Genomic DNA, 18,114 nt, shown 5'->3' with positions numbered 1-18,114 from the left:
ACTGATATGTACACCAGGCAAGGTAATAGAGAAGATGAATTGTTGGAGTGTAGGAGTGAGTTGCATGGGTGTTGGAGTGTAGGAGTGAGTTGCATGGGTGTTGGAGTGTAGGAGTGAGCTGCATGGGTGTTGGAGTGCAGGAGTGAGCTGCATGGGTGTTGGAGTGCAGGAGTTGCATGGGTGTTGAGTTGCATGGGTGGTGAAGTGTAGGAGTTGCATGGTTGTTGGAGTAGGAGTTGCATGGGTGTTGGAGTGAGTTGCATGGGTGGTGAAGTGTAGGAGTTGCATGGTTGTTGGTGTAGGAGTGAGTTGCATGGGTGTTGGAGTGCAGGAGTGAGTTGTATGGGTGAAGAGAAGTTGCATGGGTGTTGGAGAGTAGGAGCGAGTTGAAGGGTGATGGAGTGCAGGGGTGAGTTGCATACGTGTTGGAGTGCAGGAGTTGCAGGGGTGAGTTGCATACGTGTTGGAGTGCAGGAGTTGCATGGGTGTTGGAGTGAGTTGCATGGGTGGTGAAGTGTAGGAGTTGCATGGTTGTTGTAGGAGTGAGTTGCATGGGTGTTGGAGTGTAGGAGTGAGTTGTATGGGTGTTGGAGTGTAGGAGTAAGTTGCATGGGTGTTGGAAAGGTGTAGGGTGAGTTGCATAGGTTTTGGAGTATGAGTGAGTGATGGGTATTGGAGTTAGATGCATGGGTGGTGGAGTGTAGTAGACAGTTACATGGGTGTTAGAGATGTACTAGTGAGTTACATGGGGGGGTTGGAGGGATGTACTAGCCATTTACACAGGTGTTGGAGGGATTTACTAGCCTGTTACATGGGCGTTGGAGGGATTTACTAGCCAGTTACATGTTGGAGGGATGTACTAGCCAGTTACATGGGTGTTGGAGGGATGTACTAGCCAGTTACATGGGTGTTGGAGGGATTTACTAGCCAGTTACATGGGTGTTGGGGGATGTACTAGCCAGTCACATGGGCGTTGGAGGGATTTACTAGCCAGTTACATGTTGGAGGGATGTACTAGCCAGTTACGCGGATGTTGGAGGGATGTACTAGCCAGTTACACGGATGTTGGAGGGATGTACTAGCCAGTTACACGGGTGTTGCAGGGATTTACTAGCCAGCTACACGGGTGTTGGAGGAATGTACTGGTCATTTATATGGGTGTTGGAGGTATGTACTAGTCAGTTACACGGGTGTTCGAGGGATGTACTAGCCAGTTACACGGGTGTTGGAGGGATGTACTAGCCAGTTACATGGGTGTTGGAGGGATGTACTAGCCAGTTACATGGATGTTGGAGGGATGTACTAGCCAGTTACATGCGTGTTGGAGGGATGTACTAGCCAGTTACACGGGTGTTGGAGGGATGTACTAGCCAGTTACACGGGTGTTGGAGGGATGTACTAGCCAGTTACACGGGAGTAGGAGGGATGTACTAGCCAGTTACGCGGATGTTGGAGGGATGTACTAGCCAGTTACACGGGTGTTGGAGGGATGTACTAGCCAGTTACACGGGTGTTGGAGGGATGTACTAGCCAGTCACATGGGTGTTGGAGGGATGTACTAGCCAGTCACATGGGTGTTGGAGGGATGTACTAGCCAGTCACATGGGTGTTGGAGGGATGTACTAGCCAGTCACATGGGTGTTGGAGGGATGTACTAGCCAGTCACATGGGTGTTGCAGAGATGTACTAGCCAGTCACATGGGTGTTGGAGGGATGTACTAGCCAGTTACATGGGTGTTGGAGGGATGTACTAGCCAGTTACATGGGTGTTGGAGGGATGTGCTAGCCAGTTACAGGGGTGTTGGAGGGATGTGCTAGCCAGTTACATGGGTGTTGGAGGGATGTACTAGCCAGTTACATGGGTGTTGGAGAGATGTACTAGCCAGTTACATGGGTGTTGGAGGGATGTACTAGACAGTTACATGGGTGTTGGAGGAATGTACTACCCAGTTACATGGGTGTTGGAGGGATGTACTAGCCAATTACATGGGTTTTGGGGGATGTACTAGCCAGTTACATGGGTGTTGGGGGATGTACTAGCCAGTTACATGGGTGTTGAAGGGATGTACTAGCCAGTTACATGGGCGTTGGAGGGATTTACCAGCCAGTTACATGGGCGTTGGAGGGATTTACTAGCCAGTTACATGGGTGTTGGATGTACTAGCCAGTTACATGGGTGCTGGAGGGATGTACTAGCCAGTTACATGGGTGCTGGAGGGATGTACTAGCCAGTTACACGGGTGTTGGAGGGATGTACTAGCCAGTTACACAGGTGGAGGGATGTACTAGCCAGTTACACGGGTGTTGGAGGGATGTACTAGCCAGTTACACGGGTGTTGGAGGGATGTACTAGCCAGTTACACGGGTGTTGGAGGGATGTACTAGCCAGTTACACGGGTGTTGGAGGGATGTACTAGCCAGTTACACGGGTGTTGGAGGGATGTACTAGCCAGTTACATGGGTGTTGGAGGGATGTACTAGCCAGTTACATGGGTGTTGGAGGGATGTACTAGCCAGTTACATGGGTGTTGGAGGGATGTACTAGCCAGTTACATGGGTGGAGGGATGTACTAGCCAGCTACATGGGTGCTGGAGTGATGTACTAGCCAGCTACATGGGTGTTGGAGGGATGTACTAGCCAGTTACATGGGTGTTGGAGGTATGTACTAGCCAGTTACATGGGTGCTGGAGGGATGTACTAGCCAGTTAAATGGGTGTTGGAGGGATGTACTAGCCAGTTACATGTTTGTTGGAGGGATGTACTAGCCAGTTACACGGGTGTTGGAGATATGTACTAGCCAGTTACATGGGTGTTGGAGGTATGTACTAGCCAGTTACATGGGCGTTGGAGGTATGTACTAGCCAGTTACATGGGTGTTGGAGGGATGTACTAGCCAGTTACACGGGTGTTGGAGGGATGTACAATCCAGTTACATGGGTGTTGGAGGAATGTACTAGCCAATTACATGGGTGTTGGAGGGATGTACTAGACAGTTACATGGGTGTTGGAGGGATGTACTAGACAGTTACATGGGTGTTAGAGGAATGTACTAGCCAATTACATTTGTGTTGGAGGGATGTACTAGCCAATTACATGGGTTTTGGGCTATGTACTAGCCAGTTACATGGGTGTTGGGGGATGTACTAGCCAGTTACATGGGTGTTGGGGGATGTACTAGCCAGTTACATGGGTGTTGGGGGATGTACTAGCCAGTTACATGGGCGTTGGAGGGATTTACCAGCCAGTTACATGGGCGTTGGAGGGATTTACCAGCCAGTTACATGGGCGTTGGCGGGATGTACTAGCCAGTTACATGGGCGTTGGCGGGATGTACTAGCCAGTTACATGGGTGCTGGAGGGATGTACTAGCCAGTTACATGGGTGCTGGAGGGATGTACTAGCCAGTTACACGGGTGCTGGAGGAATGTACTAGCCAGTTACACGGGTGTTGGAGGGATGTACTAGCCAGTTACACGGGTGTTGGAGGGATGTACTAGCATGTTACACGGGTGTTGGAGGGATGTACTAGCCAATTACATGGGTGTTGGGGATGTACTAGCCAATTACATGGGTGTTGGGGATGTACTAGCCAATTACATGGGTGTTGGGGATGTACTAGCCAGTTACATGGGTGTTGGAGGGATGTACTAGCCAGTTACATGGGTGTTGGAGGGATTTACTAGCCTGTTACATGGGCGTTGGAGGGATTTACTAGCCAGTTACATGTGGGAGGGATGTAATAGTCATTTACACGGGTGTTGGAGGTATGTACTAGCCAGTTACACGGGTGTTGGAGGGATGTACTAGCCAGTTACACGGGTGTTGGAGGGATGTACTAGCCAGTTACACGGGTGTTGGAGGGATGTACTAGCCAGTTACATGGGTGTTGGAGGGATGTACTAGCCAGTTACGTGGGTGTTGGAGGGATGTACTAGCCAGTTACGTGGGTGTTGGAGGGATGTACTAGCCAGTTACGTGGGTGTTGGAGGGATGTACTAGCCAGTTACGTGGGTGTTGGAGGGATGTACTAGCCAGTTACGTGGGTGTTGGAGGGATGTACTAGCCAGTTACATGGGTGTTGGAGGGATGCATTAGCCAGTTACACGGGTGTTGGAGGGATGTACTAGCCAGTTACACGGGTGTTGGAGGGATGTACTAGCCAGTTACACGGGTGTTGGAGGGATGTGCTAGCCAGTTACACGGGTGTTGGAGGGATGTACTAGCCAGTTACACGGGTTTTGGAGGGATGTACTAGCCAGTTACACGGGTGTTGGAGGGATGTACTAGCCAGTTACACGGGTGTTGGAGGGATGTACTAGCCAGTTACACGGGTGTTGGAGGGATGTACTAGCCAGTTACACGGGTGTTGGAGGGATGTACTAGCCAGTTACACGGGTGTTGGAGGGATGTACTAGCCAGTTACACGGGTGTTGGAGGGATGTACTAGCCAGTTACACGGGTGTTGGAGGGATGTACTAGCCAGTTACACGGGTGTTGGAGGGATGTACTAGCCAGTTACACGGGTGTTGGAGGGATGTACTAGCCAGTTACACGGGTGTTGGAGGGATGTACTAGCCAGTTACACGGGTGTTGGAGGGATGTACTAGCCAGTTACACGGGTGTTGGAGGGATGTACTAGCCAGTTACACGGGTGTTGGAGGGATGTACTAGCCAGTTACACGGGTGTTGGAGGGATGTACTAGCCAGTTACACGGGTGTTGGAGGGATGTACTAGCCAGTTACACGGGTGTTGGAGGGATGTACTAGCCAGTTACACGGGTGTTGGAGGGATGCAGTGCAATATGTGAAGCACTTTTTAATCTTATTTTAAAATTTCAGGCTGTCACTATTTCTTTACTAATCCACGTAGTTTAAACGAAAGATACATGAACAGGAACGGAACCATAACTAAATAGCGAGTCAATTTGGACACACTGTTGTGTAGTCAGATAATGTAGGATGTAGAAGACAAAGGGGCGTGACCTGAGCTGAGGTCAGCCTGACGCGGGTAGTTATGCAAAACAACCACGACCGGGTAAATCAGCGGCAGGCTTCGATCAGATGACTAAAAGCTCCTGTTTCCTGACAATTCCATCTCGTTTGGCTCATTGGCTGATATGTTGTGACAAACTGGAGCACTGTGAGATAGTTGTACGGACGTGGGAGAGAGTTGCAGGGACGTGGGAGAGAATATCAGGAATATATAATTTAGCTTAAACGCCTCAAATAATTCTGGAATATTTGAATGCTTTGTCATGATGGTTGTGTTAGTATATCATGCTAGATGGACCACGCGATGAAATAAGTGATAATCTTTAAACCTGAAGCAGAAATTTGTTCACTTAGTACTGCTTTCTGACAGCTTGAGTACCAAGCGGGGGTCAGAATTGTTAAGCGAGATGTAACACAACTGTCTCCTTTCATATTTTTTTTTACAGAAAGAGAAGGAACATTGTCCACTAACAGTGGGAGCTTTGCTCTATTATGATACATAAATGCTTTAAGTTTAAGGCAGATCTAAAAAGGCATTTTAAAGCTATCAAACGGAAATCGTGTGCTGTGGTAAATAGTAAATTCTATACAGGTATTCATCTATTGAGGATATTTACTCACCAAACTCACTCTCTCTCCAAACCGGTTCTATCTCTGCTGCAAATTCTATGCCATCTCTCCATATAGTATGGTATATCTCCCCTCGCCCTGTTTTTATGCCGTCGTGATTGGAAAGAGTTGAGGGTATTAAGAGAGCCTTCTGCTTTTCTATTATTGAGTCATATGCCAAGATAGTACACAGTAGTTCTAAATCTAGACAGAAGCAGATAATCTCAGTGTGGACTTCTAAGTCCTCTGCTATCAGTCTTCCCCACGCCCTTTCACACACTCCCCTTTCTCCTTCCCTCTTCCCGTCCCCTTCCCTCTCCCTCTCTGCTTTTCCTCTTCCACTTCCTTCCCGACCCCTCTCACCTTCCTCCCTCTCTCCCACAGAGGCAAGCCAACAGAGAGTAACGACCCCAGAGCAGTTCATCAAGGAGAGTGGAAGGGAACACCACCAAGAAGCAGAGAGGAGAGGAGAATAACACCTTCCTCTTAACAATTTCCCACCACCACAATCCTCATCTCTCAACTTTACTATTCCCTGACACAGGACAATGCCCTATTCATCCCTCCTATCCCACCAACTGAACTCAACCCTGCAATTCAGTCCGCTCTACTCAATCACTTAATCCCACCCACTAACTGCTGCATACCCTACCCTACAAACCAGACAAACATCGATGACCCTCTACATCCCCTCACATGGGCAATGACCAGATGTATCAAAGAGACAAACAGAGATTAATCGTCTGGTGCACAAATGCTGATAACATTGCAAGGAAGAGCAGTGAGATGCAAATGTGAATACCAGAAAGAAAATCAGTTTTAGTGATCAAAGCAGAAAAGAAAAACAGGAAAAACTAATGTGAAATTCCCCGAGGGATATTACATAGCGAGGGGAAACGGAAGAGGAGAGGGAAGGGGTGGCATTGTGCGTGGGTACGCATGTGCGCCTGTGATTTTAATGACATTATAATATATTATATATATATGTGTGTGTGTGTGTGTGTGTGTGTGCGCAAGGAATTCGCGAGAGCAGGCGAAATATACACAAACACTGATCTCTGGCTGAAGGAGACTCGAACCTACGAACCTTAGGACAAAGTACGCAGTGCTTTACCAATCTACCCACACTGGACAATACCTTGGCGTGTAGCTTGCGCTACACGTTTGATCCAAGGCAGCCAGCTTTCAGGGAGAAGGCTTACAGCTTACACGCCAAGGTATTGTCCAGTGTGGGTAGATTGGTAAAGCACTGCGTACCTTGTCCTAAGGTTCGTAGTTTCGAGTCTCCTTCAGCCAGAGATCAGTGTTTGTATATATATATATATATATATATATATATATATATATATATATATATATATATATATATATATATATATATATATATATATGTCGTGCCGAATAGGCAGAACTTGCGATCTTGGCTTAAATAGCAACGCTCATCTTGCCATACAGGACAAGCGAAAATTTGTGTATGCAATAATTCCGCATAAATCATTCTGAACGTAACGAAAGAATATATTTCATTGTGTTTGTTTATTAAATTATTGTAAACTTATCTAAAATATACACAAATAACCCGCACATAGAAGAGAGAAGCTTACGACGACGTTTCGGTTGGATGAGTCTAAATTAAATTGTGCTTGTTATAATAAGGTTAGGTAAATTTTCTAAGGTTCTTTTGGTACAAAATTGTTAATTTTTACAGTAACATAAATGAAAAAAAATATATCTTTAAATGTATAAGAGCATTTTTTAAAAAAGGGCTTAATTTTAAATGAGATTTTCCTAATTGACCAGTTTTACCTATTCGGCACGACATTATATATATATATATATATATATATATATATATATATATATATATATATATATATACACACACAAGGTGTTTCAAAGAGGTGGACACAATTTCCAAGCAGTCTCCTTTGAAAGTGGGTCCATCTCTTTAAAACACACTGTGTGTGTGTGTGTGTGTGTGTGTGTGTGTGTGTGTGTATATATATATATATATATATATATATATATATATATATATATATATTTTTTTTTTTTTTTTCAACAAGTCGGTCGTCTCCCACCGAGGCAGGGTGACCCAAAAAAAAGAAAGAAAATCCCCAAAAAGAAAATACTTTCATCATCATTCAACACTTTCACCACACTCACACATTATCACTGCTTTTGCAGAGGTGCCCAGAATACAACAGTTTAGAAGCATATACGTATAAAGATACACAACATATCCCTCCAAACTGCCAATATCCCAAACCACTCCTTTAAAGTGCAGGCATTGTACTTCCCATTTCCAGGACTCAAGTCCGACTATATGAAAATAACCGGTTTCCCTGAATCCCTTCACTAAATATTGCCCTGCTCACACTCCAACAGATCGTCAGGTCCCAAGTATCATTCGTCTCCATTCACTCCTATCTAACACGCTCATGCACGCATGCTGGAAGTCCAAGCCCCTCGCCCACAAAACCTCCTTTACCCCCTCTTTCCAACCCTTTCGAGGACGACCCCTACCCCTCTTTCCTTCCCCTATAGATTTATATGCTTTCCAAGTCATTCTACTTTGATCCATTCTCTCTAAATGACCAAACCACCTCAACAACCCCTCTTCTGCCCTCTGACTAATGCTTTTATTAACTCCACACCTTCTCCTAATTTCCACACTCCGAATTTTCTGCATAATATTTACACCACACATTGCCCTTAGACAGGACATCTCCACTGCCTCCAACCGTCTCCTCGCTGCTGCATTTACCACCCAAGCTTCACATCCATATAAGAGTGTTGGTACTACTATACTTTCATACATTCCCTTCTTTGCCTCCATAGATAACGTGTTTTGACTCCACATATACCTCAACGCACCACACACCTTTTTTCCCTCATCAATTCTATGATTAACCTCATCCTTCATAAATCCATCCGCCGACACGTCAACTCCCAAGCATCTGAAAACATTCACTTCTTCCATACTCCTCCCCAATTTGATATCCAATTTTTCTTTATTTAAATCATTTGATACCCTCATCACCTTACTCTTTTCTATGTTCACTTTCAACTTTCAACCTTTACACACATTCTCAAACTCATCCACTAACCTTTGCAATTTTTCTTTAGAATCTCCCATAAGCACAGTATCATCAGCAAAAAGTAACTGTGTCAATTCCCATTTTGAATTTGATTCCCCATAATTTAATCCTACCCCTCTCCCGAACACCCTAGCATTTACTTCTTTTACAACCCCATCTATAAATATATTAAACAACCATGGTGACATTACACATCCCTGTCTAAGACCTACTTTTACCGGGAAGTATTCTCCCTCTCTTCTACACACCCTAACCTGAGCCTCACTATCCTCATAAAAGCTCTTTACAGCATTTAGTAACTTACCACCTACTCCATAAACTTGCAACATCTGCCACATTGCTCCTCTATCCACTCTATCATATGCCTTTTCTAAATCCATAAATGCAATAAAAACTTCCCTACCTTTATCTAAATACTGTTCACATATATGCTTCAATGTAAACACTTTATCTACACATCCCCTACCCACTCTGAAGCCTCCTTGCTCATCCGCAATTCTACATTCTGTCTTACCTCTAATTCTTTCAATTATAACCCTACCGTATACTTTTCCTGGTATACTCAGTAAACTTATTCCTCTATAATTTTTACAATCTCTTTTGTCCCCTTTCCCTTTATATAAAGGGACTATACATGCTCTCCGCCAATCCCTAGGTACCTTCCCCTCTTTCATACATTTATTAAACAAAAGTACCAACCACTCCAACACTATATCCCCCCCTGCTTTTAACATTTCTGTCATGATCCCATCAGTTCCAGCTGCTTTACCCCCTTTCATTCTACGTAATGCCTCACGTACCTCCACCACACTTACATTCTGCTCTACTTCACTCCTAAAAGATGGTATACCTCCCTGACCAGTGCATGAAATTACCGCCTCCCTTTCTTCCTCAACATTTAAAAGTTCCTCAAAATATTCTCGCCATCTACCTAATACCTCCATCTCCCCATCTACTAACTCCCCTACTCTGTTTTTAACGGACAAATCCATACTTTCCCTAGGCTTTCTTAACTTGTTTAACTCCAAAATTTTTTCTTATTTTCATTAAAATTTCTTGACAGTGCCTCTCCCACTCTTTCATCTGCTCTCCTTTTGCACTCTCTCACCACTCTCTTCACCTTTCTTTTACTCTCCATATACTCTGCTCTTCTTATAACACTTCTGCTTTGTAAAAACCTCTCGTAAGCTACCTTTTTCTCTTTTATCACACCCTTTACTTCATCATTCCACCAATCACTCCTCTTTCCTCCTGTCCCCACCCTCCTATAACCACAAACTTCTGCCCCACATTCTAATACTGCATTTTTAAAACTATACCCACCCTCTTCAACCCCCCCACTACTCATCTCATATATATATATATATATATATATATATATATATATATATATATTCATTCTCATCCCTGTTTGGTGTACTAGCCTCACGAGCTTGTAGGGTTGGGTGATCCTGTTTTTTAAAGCGTCATGTGGTTCTCACTTATCATGAGGCAGGCCAGTACAACATGGGTTCGAATCGTTGGCTAGCGCAGTGTTGTTATTGATCAGTACCACTCGTTCGTGGTTCCAATAATATATAAATACTGCTCGTGAGGCTAGTACACCAAACAGGGATGAGAATGAAATTGTATATATATATATATATATATATATAAAGACAAAATACATTGACGAAACATTCACAAAAATATGATACAAAGTAAAACAACATAGGTAACTCAGAGCTACATCTCGAATACTTCGTCCAGCTCCCCTGCGGTGGGCCGCGTGCCCAGAATGCTGCAGGCATTTCCTCTCTGGATCGCAACACTGAGTCTCTGAAAGAGGAAGCTGGTCGCCCTGTGGTCCTTGGTTTCTATGATGAGCTTTTCACCCAGCTCTTTGAGGAACTTCAGAGCACACTTGCCCCATGCTCCAAGGGTCTCCGACCCTATTGGAATGAAGTTATAGCAAGGGGGAAGGTCTTCATATTTTCGGATCTTCTGGGTCTCCCTGTGGCTGGCAGCTCCACCCCCTTCCACTACAGAGTATGGCAAGTAGGTGTCTGCCAATGTGGCAGCACAGGTGTAGTCCCAGGCAATCTGCTTTCCATCCTTCCAGGGTAGCATAGTGGCTCCATCAGGACGCTTTTGACTTCCATCAGACCTCTGTACTTGGGGTTCCCGTTGAGCTGGGCAACGGGCTGTGACGAGGCTTCTCTTTATTATGTCATTGATCTCCTCATGTCTGGCATACTTCCCTTCTGCTGTGTGACACACGAGACCATGGAGTCCGAATTGATCAGCTGTCGCCCTGCCGCAAATACACCTATGTTCGGTGAGGATGGGGGCGGCTAGGCGAAGAGCAACACCAATCCGAATGGCCTGTGGGTCGAGACGGGTGCCCAGGGAGGAATTGGGAACAGCTAACAGGAAATCTCCTGAGTGTGGTGCCTTCACTGCCAGGAGACGAGCTTTGTTCTTTCCTGAAGCATTGGAGAGCATTGTGTTGGCGATTTTTTCCATGATCGGTTTGTCCCAGTGGGACTGTTTGTGCTGTTTGGGAGGAGCTGGTCTACTGGAGGAGTCTGTAAGGGTGTCCCACCGAATTGCTGCTTCAGTAAACCTGGGGTCTTGAGCTCCTACCAAGTCTCTCAAGCGTTCGGGCACTATCTTCTTGACTAATGCACTGGAAGCCAAACACGACGACAGAAAAGCAGGTAAAGCAACATGCGTTGCTTTACGCACCCCTATACCTCCCAGTCGCACTGGGAGGGTTGCCTGATCCCATTGCTCATCCTCTAGTGACAGGTTCAGTGCCTTCTTAAAAGTTGATCTCAGGTGTGCGTCATATTCATCGAGTGTTGGGTTGTCAAAAGAGGGTGCACACCTCAAGAAGTAAGTGAGTCTTGGCATAGTAAGACACCTTGTGAGGAGATACAGAGCATCATGGGCATCAAGATCGCTTATTCTCTCCTCCATTCTCATAAGGTCATTCAATTTGTCCCTGAGGACAGTATCGATGGCCTGGTGACCCAGCGGTGCCCCCAAGAGGGTACTGTTGGACGGAGTTGTAGTCGAGATTTCCGGGAGGATTCTTCGCACAGCATTGATTATTTCCTGGTTCGCTGTGATGATTTCACACTTAGAGGGATTGAGGATGAGTCCCAAGCCTTCTCCCTGTGTTTTCACCAGTTGTAGGTCCCCCACGAGGGACTCTTCAGTACCTGCCAGAGTGCCGTCATCCAGGTACCATATATTGAGCTCACTGCGTAGGCTGGAAGTTAGTTCTCTTACTGCCAAGCAGAAGAGAAGTGGAGCAAGTGGGTCACCCTGCTGAACACCCTCTGATGATTGAATTTCATGTTCTCCAAACAAAAGAATTGAGGGTTTGCTGTAGCCGGCTGAAATGAAGGGAAAGAGACTGGGGAACCGAACCCGAACAGCTGGCAAAACAGCATCTCTCCTCACCATATTAAAGGCATTTCTAAAATCAAGTTTGACTATGGCCTTGTCTTCTGGTAGGTCCCTGATGTAGGCCCTTGCCGCATGAGCTGCAGCTTCACTGCCTTGAGAGACCCCAAAGCCCAGTTGGTGTGGCTGGAGTATAGTGGCAGCTTCTAGGCGAATGTTTCTCACTGCTGCTTTGGCAACGAGACGGCGAAGAGTGTTTCCAACTGCAATGGGTCTGATTCCCCCATCCCTCTTCTTCAAAGCACATAGTGAGGCTCCAAAAAAGAAAGGTTTAATTTCTTCTGGGATTCGCCCAGCCAGGCAATTGTTGACGAAAGTTGTTAACTCGGTGAGAAGAATTGATGCAGATTCACCGAGTACTGGATTTACCATCTCTTTGAGGTGCTGAGGTCGAATTCCAGTGTAACCTCCTGCAGATCCTGCTGGAAATGACACGATCGCCTTATAGACTTCCGATTCTGGCAAAATTAATTGTTCAGTGATAGGGTCTTCCTCAGGGTTGTCGTTGATGGCTGTGGTGTCCCTGGTTGGGTGCTTGTCTCTTAGTGCTTGGGCCGTGGTCTCATCTTTGGGGGCTACAGTGTCGTCACTTGTAATTATTCTTATTGCTCCCACTGTGTTACCTTCCTCAATTTTTTTGCTAACCTGTGCGCAAATTTTCTCGTTCTCAGTAGGACTTTTCTTGGGTCTGCCTCTTTGATTCCTGCGATGATGGGGCAGAGGGACACAGTTATCCGTTCTTGGGTAGTTGCGCACTGCCTTGATAACTGACGTGGTTAGCAGTTTGCCTCGTCTTTCAGGAACTGCAAGACAGACATTGCCGAACAAGAGAAGGTTGCGCCATGCTTGGATGGTGCCTCGGGCTTCTAAGTTGGTGGAACCTCCATTCACCCGCTTAAGAAGGTCTGTGAATTTCCCTGCTGCATATGGGCGAGCTGCTTTAGGGATGTGGGATAGTGTACTGCTAGCAGTGGATTTGAATGCCAACAGAAGGTTATCGCAAGTGACGAGGTTGCCATTGGAATTGTCATCTGCCTGTGGAGGCTGTGGGCTGCTCTCTGCTGGGGGCATATGTGATCCCGCACACCTATTGTGTGCACGAATACGGCCGTCCCTGTTGCGTGCTCGAAACTCTCCACACACCTGACATGTGCCTCTTCTTTCATTGTTGGGTGCATTGTTTCCCTGGCTTTGTGGCTGACTGGCTTCATCGTCTGCCATACCTCACACTGTGTGATAAGCCCAAGCTGAAGGGAAAATGGCGCATGGCACATTCCGCATGTGGTTCATGGTGGTGGTGGGGGGGGGGAGGAGAGGGGTGTCCAGTCCTTGTGGTGGGCGGTGGAAGATGTGTGCTGAGGCGGAGTAGGGCACTCACTCCCTCCCAGGACAAGTCACTATACACCACGATGCTCAGAGCACATGTTACTATACACCACTGTGCTCAGTGCACTGCCCCCACTATCAACGACACACCGCTATACACTTCACATGCTATGCGCATACCATGCACATACTATGCACTGTACACTATAGACTATATACACTATACACACGGTGAACAAACACACCATTGTTGTAACACGAGCACACGGTGTATGCGCGCCTGTTTGGGGAAGGGGGGGACAGTTTTACCCCTCAACCTCCGCCTCCTCCTCCTCCATTAGGCCTCCCCTCACCGACCTCTCCTACCCATAGGTGACCGTTGTGTTCCCTCACTGAATTCACATACACAGAACTTTTCTTGATTCTGACGGAATAGACGAAATGCGGAGTCTTCAGGCCCTTTCCAACACGACCAGCAGATATTCACACACCAGTCTGTTGATGATAATCCTGGTAGGTGTTCTTGATTGGACGATATTGTGCCAAAATCACAGAGCGAGATGCCCACAGCCTCTCTCTGGCAGAGGTGCCAGATATATATATATATATATATATATACACACACACACACTGTGTTTTAAAGAGATGGACCCAATTTCAAAGGAGACTGCTTGGAAATTGTGTCCACCTCTTTGAAACACCTTGTGCGTGTGTATATATATATAATGTCGTGCCCAATAGCAAATTAGCAAAATCTCATTTAATATTAAGCCCTTTTTTAAAAAATGCTCTTATACATTTAAAGATATATTTTTTCATTTATGTTACTGTAAAAATTAAGAATTTTGTACCAAAAGAACCTTAGAAAATTTACCTAACCTTATTATAACAAGCACAATTTAATTTAGCCTAATCCAACCGAAACGTCGTCGTAAGCTCCTCTCTTCTATATGCGGGTTATTTGTGTATATTATATGTTTGTTCCCATAGGCTCAGAGACCCTTGGCTCATGGGGAAAGAGTGCATCTAATTTCCTTAAGGAGCTGGGAAAAAGACTCATCAGGGTAACTAGGGATCCCAGGGCAGCTAGTTTTCTGTTCCAGCGGCTCAGCGCGGCTGTTCAAAGGGGTAATGCATGCTGCATTTTGGGCACACGCCCCAGCTCTGAGGAGCTGGATGAGATTTTCGCCTTATAATCGGTGTTACACACGTAACAACATGTACCTTATATGCCACCTTTATATCAACAATGTATCTCTTAAATCTTCTGTGCCATATTATGTAATAAAATATTCCTATTGGTAAAAAAAAATAGTTTAAAAGATGGGGTGGTAGGGGAAGTGGAATATTCAAATGGCTTCAGGAAGAAATCCAAATATTCTTCCTTGAAGCCTTTTTATCCACTTCTCCGAGGCTATGGGTCCCACAATTTACACCAGAGGTGGACCCCATCCTATAAAAAAAAAAAAAATAAATAAATATATATATATATATATATATATATATATATATATATATATATATATATATATATATATATATATATGGACGAATACATGCATGTTAATTCATATGTATATGCATTCATATGCATATCTGTGTCTATCATCTCTTCTATCACCACCATCATCAATACCACCATCACACCAATGCTATCACCACCATACTCTCCACCATCACCATCACCACCACACCAATAGAATCACCACCATGCTCTCCACCATCATCACCACCACTACCATATCGTTCCTATGTTTATATGTGAATCTATCACCAGTAACAATATAAGAATTACTCGGTGATGCCTGATATTGTAAAGCCGATCAAAAGAGGATCTTTAAAGCAATCTTGTGGAACTCTGTTTCGGGAATAACCTATAAAAGGTTGAGGATAGATCACCTGCACATGTCAACTACTCTTACAGTTATAACCCTATAATTGTTGACCAGTTGCATTAGTTTTAAAATTCTCTACAATTCTAAAATCAAAATAAACGATATTTTAATGTGATGAGAATTCCAATGATTCTAATTTTTTAAACAATATTTATTGGATTGTTACTATTACGGGAATCAAAATGGCGTACAGTTTTACACACAAAAATAGTCAAATCTGCACCAACTCATAAGAACATAAGAATAGAGGAACACTGCAGAAGGCCTACTGGCCCACACAAGGCATGTCTTTCTCAAAACCAACCATTCCCACCCACCTATTGTGGGTAGGTTATATTGTAACAACGTTTCGATCTGTTAAGATGTTTATCACATCTTAACAGAAACACAGTCCCAATGAAAACTTTCTGTACTGTCGGCAGGACACCGTTGGGACCCATTAACTATCTAAACTATCTCTACTCTGATTCTTCTCCATTTTTATTCATAAGTGACAAGGTTGTGTTCCAGCTCCTGGGTATTCTGAGGGTGTTGAGTTATAGTTCCTATAACCCATGAACTACACACTCCCAGTCCCTTCAGTGTTATCGGGTAGAGGTGGTAATTCTCATGTGCACATTAAGATGCACTGGGGACGGTACATACAGGTCTCACAACCACACAAACACACCTTGGTATTCTTATATGGCTCCCGGACAGTTGGCCGACGGATATTTCACCAAACGGATATATGACCGAACTGGCAATCATTACATCTTGTCCCCAAAGCATTAAAAAGAAATTAAAATAAAGTAAATTAAAAAGGCCATAAAATAACAAACCTAACCTAACCTAATTATCCGTTCGGCCATATGTCCGTTCTGCCAGTTGTTCTTCGGTCAAATGTCTGTCGGCCAAGTGTACGTCGGTCATCTGTCAGGGCACATTCTTATATTCACGGTGGTGGGGGGGGAGACACTATACTCATAGTCAGTCGCACAGATTCTGGGAAATACGAGTTAATGGAGTTTGATCCCAGAAAGATTAGTTCCAGTCTCGTGGATCAAGAGCCCCTCAACAGCTCCAATCTCGTGAAGGGACTGAAACACACTGGCCTGAGGTATTGTAGGCGTATAATACAATGCAGGTCCATTAACAACACTAGGACACAGGAAATATCAGATTCATTTAAACAACACAAAAGCTAACCTTTACACACAGTGCCGGGTGTGGAGAGATCTACTGCCATGAATTCTCAGACAGTGGTCTGTGGCACCCAGCGAGTGTGTGAAGGGAGATGTACAACCATCTCCACATCTGTATCTCTACCTTATTCCCCTCTTCTCCCCTCTCTAATCCCTTACTCCTCCATCTTTCCCCTCCCAACACCCCTCCATTAAGCACCTTCACCCCTTCGTTCACCCTCCTCTTACCTCGTGCTTCTCTTCGAGACCTTGCAGCTGCTGCACTTACCGTCATCAATGGTGTAATGGGCAGCTACTCCAGGCGCTTACCTGTGTGCGAGACAACTTTGTCAATCACTCGTTACACCGGACTATGTAAACGTATGTACGTACCTACGTGTACGTGTGTGTGTACGTGTGTGTGTATGCGTGCGTGCATAGTGTGTATAATAGGGCCAGTGCGCTGCAGTTTCACCACTTTGCAGATTGAAGATATAAGGCTTTGATGATAATGAAAAAGAGGGTGTGAGAGAGAGAGAGAGAGAGAGAGAGAGAGAGAGAGAGAGAGAGAGAGAGAGAGAGAGAGAGAGAGAGAGAGAGAGAGAGAGAGAGAGAGAGAGAGAGAGAGAGACAGACAGACATACACAGAGACAGAGAAAATATCCTAAGAGATTAATTTATTTAGGGCAACTGGATATATCCACAGTGTGACGCTACCCTGCTTTATATGACAGTTTGTAGAGTTAAGAGAAGCATTATTATAATTATTATAATCAAAAAGAAGCGCTAAGCCACAAGGACTATACAGCGTTAAGGGAAGCAGAAGCCAGCGACGTTTTCCCCTCTCACATACCAAAAACATCTCCCAGTAATCTAACAATAATACACATGGGATTTAATATACCTTATGATACAGTGGACTCTACAACATAAATCTTCTGGCAGAAGTTTGTTTACATTACTGCTTTTGAAAGCTGATAGAAACTACGTTGGTGAAACTTTAAGGATTTCGAAAACACGTTTCAGGGAGCATAAATCTGCTCGCACATCTGATAACTCAAGCAACATATGTGATTCATGGAAGTTCTCACGGTGATCTCATGAAACATCCTAAGAACGATTAACAAGCAAACGAACGTACGAAAGAGATTTTAGATTTAGAAGCATTCCTCCCAGCAGTCCCCGACACAATCACCCAGAACTACTGCAGTGTCACACATTTCCAGGTATTATCACACACAGTGTTGAGGCCCCACAACACTTAGTACATGTCTTAACACATGTTATTCATGTACAACTCTATTGTTAAATTCTTTGTTACTTTTATGCTCTGGCTGAGCCCTTACCTAACCTGTTCACTATATCCTTACTCCTTCTGGGAGTAAGGATATATAATAATAATAATAATAATAATAATAATAATAATAACAACATTGTTGGTTAGTAGACAACAACCACTCAGGGTCGTACTACAATCCTGCCAAATGCGTATGAAATAGAAACTTGTAATTGTTTTACACAATGGTAGGAATGCTGGTGTCTTTTTCTGTCTCATAAACACGCAGGAAAACATG

At 44.7% G+C, this 18,114-nt stretch overlaps 1 long non-coding RNA gene across 1 annotated transcript in view; it reads right to left on the bottom strand.

The window, feature by feature from the left end:
• The window catches only part of LOC138852385 (uncharacterized), a 521,713-nt gene that overhangs the window by 280,699 nt on the left and 222,900 nt on the right, over positions 1–18,114 (bottom strand). Inside the window, exon 3 of the long non-coding RNA XR_011391717.1 lies at positions 16,830–16,870. This is a non-coding gene — a long non-coding RNA (uncharacterized lncRNA). The remainder of the gene's footprint in view (positions 1–16,829; positions 16,871–18,114) is intronic.

This window comes from Cherax quadricarinatus, chromosome 7 (genome assembly GCF_038502225.1).
Source record: "Cherax quadricarinatus isolate ZL_2023a chromosome 7, ASM3850222v1, whole genome shotgun sequence".
Taxonomy (NCBI): domain Eukaryota; kingdom Metazoa; phylum Arthropoda; class Malacostraca; order Decapoda; family Parastacidae; genus Cherax; species Cherax quadricarinatus.
This window is presented reverse-complemented; position numbering and strand designations above follow the sequence as displayed.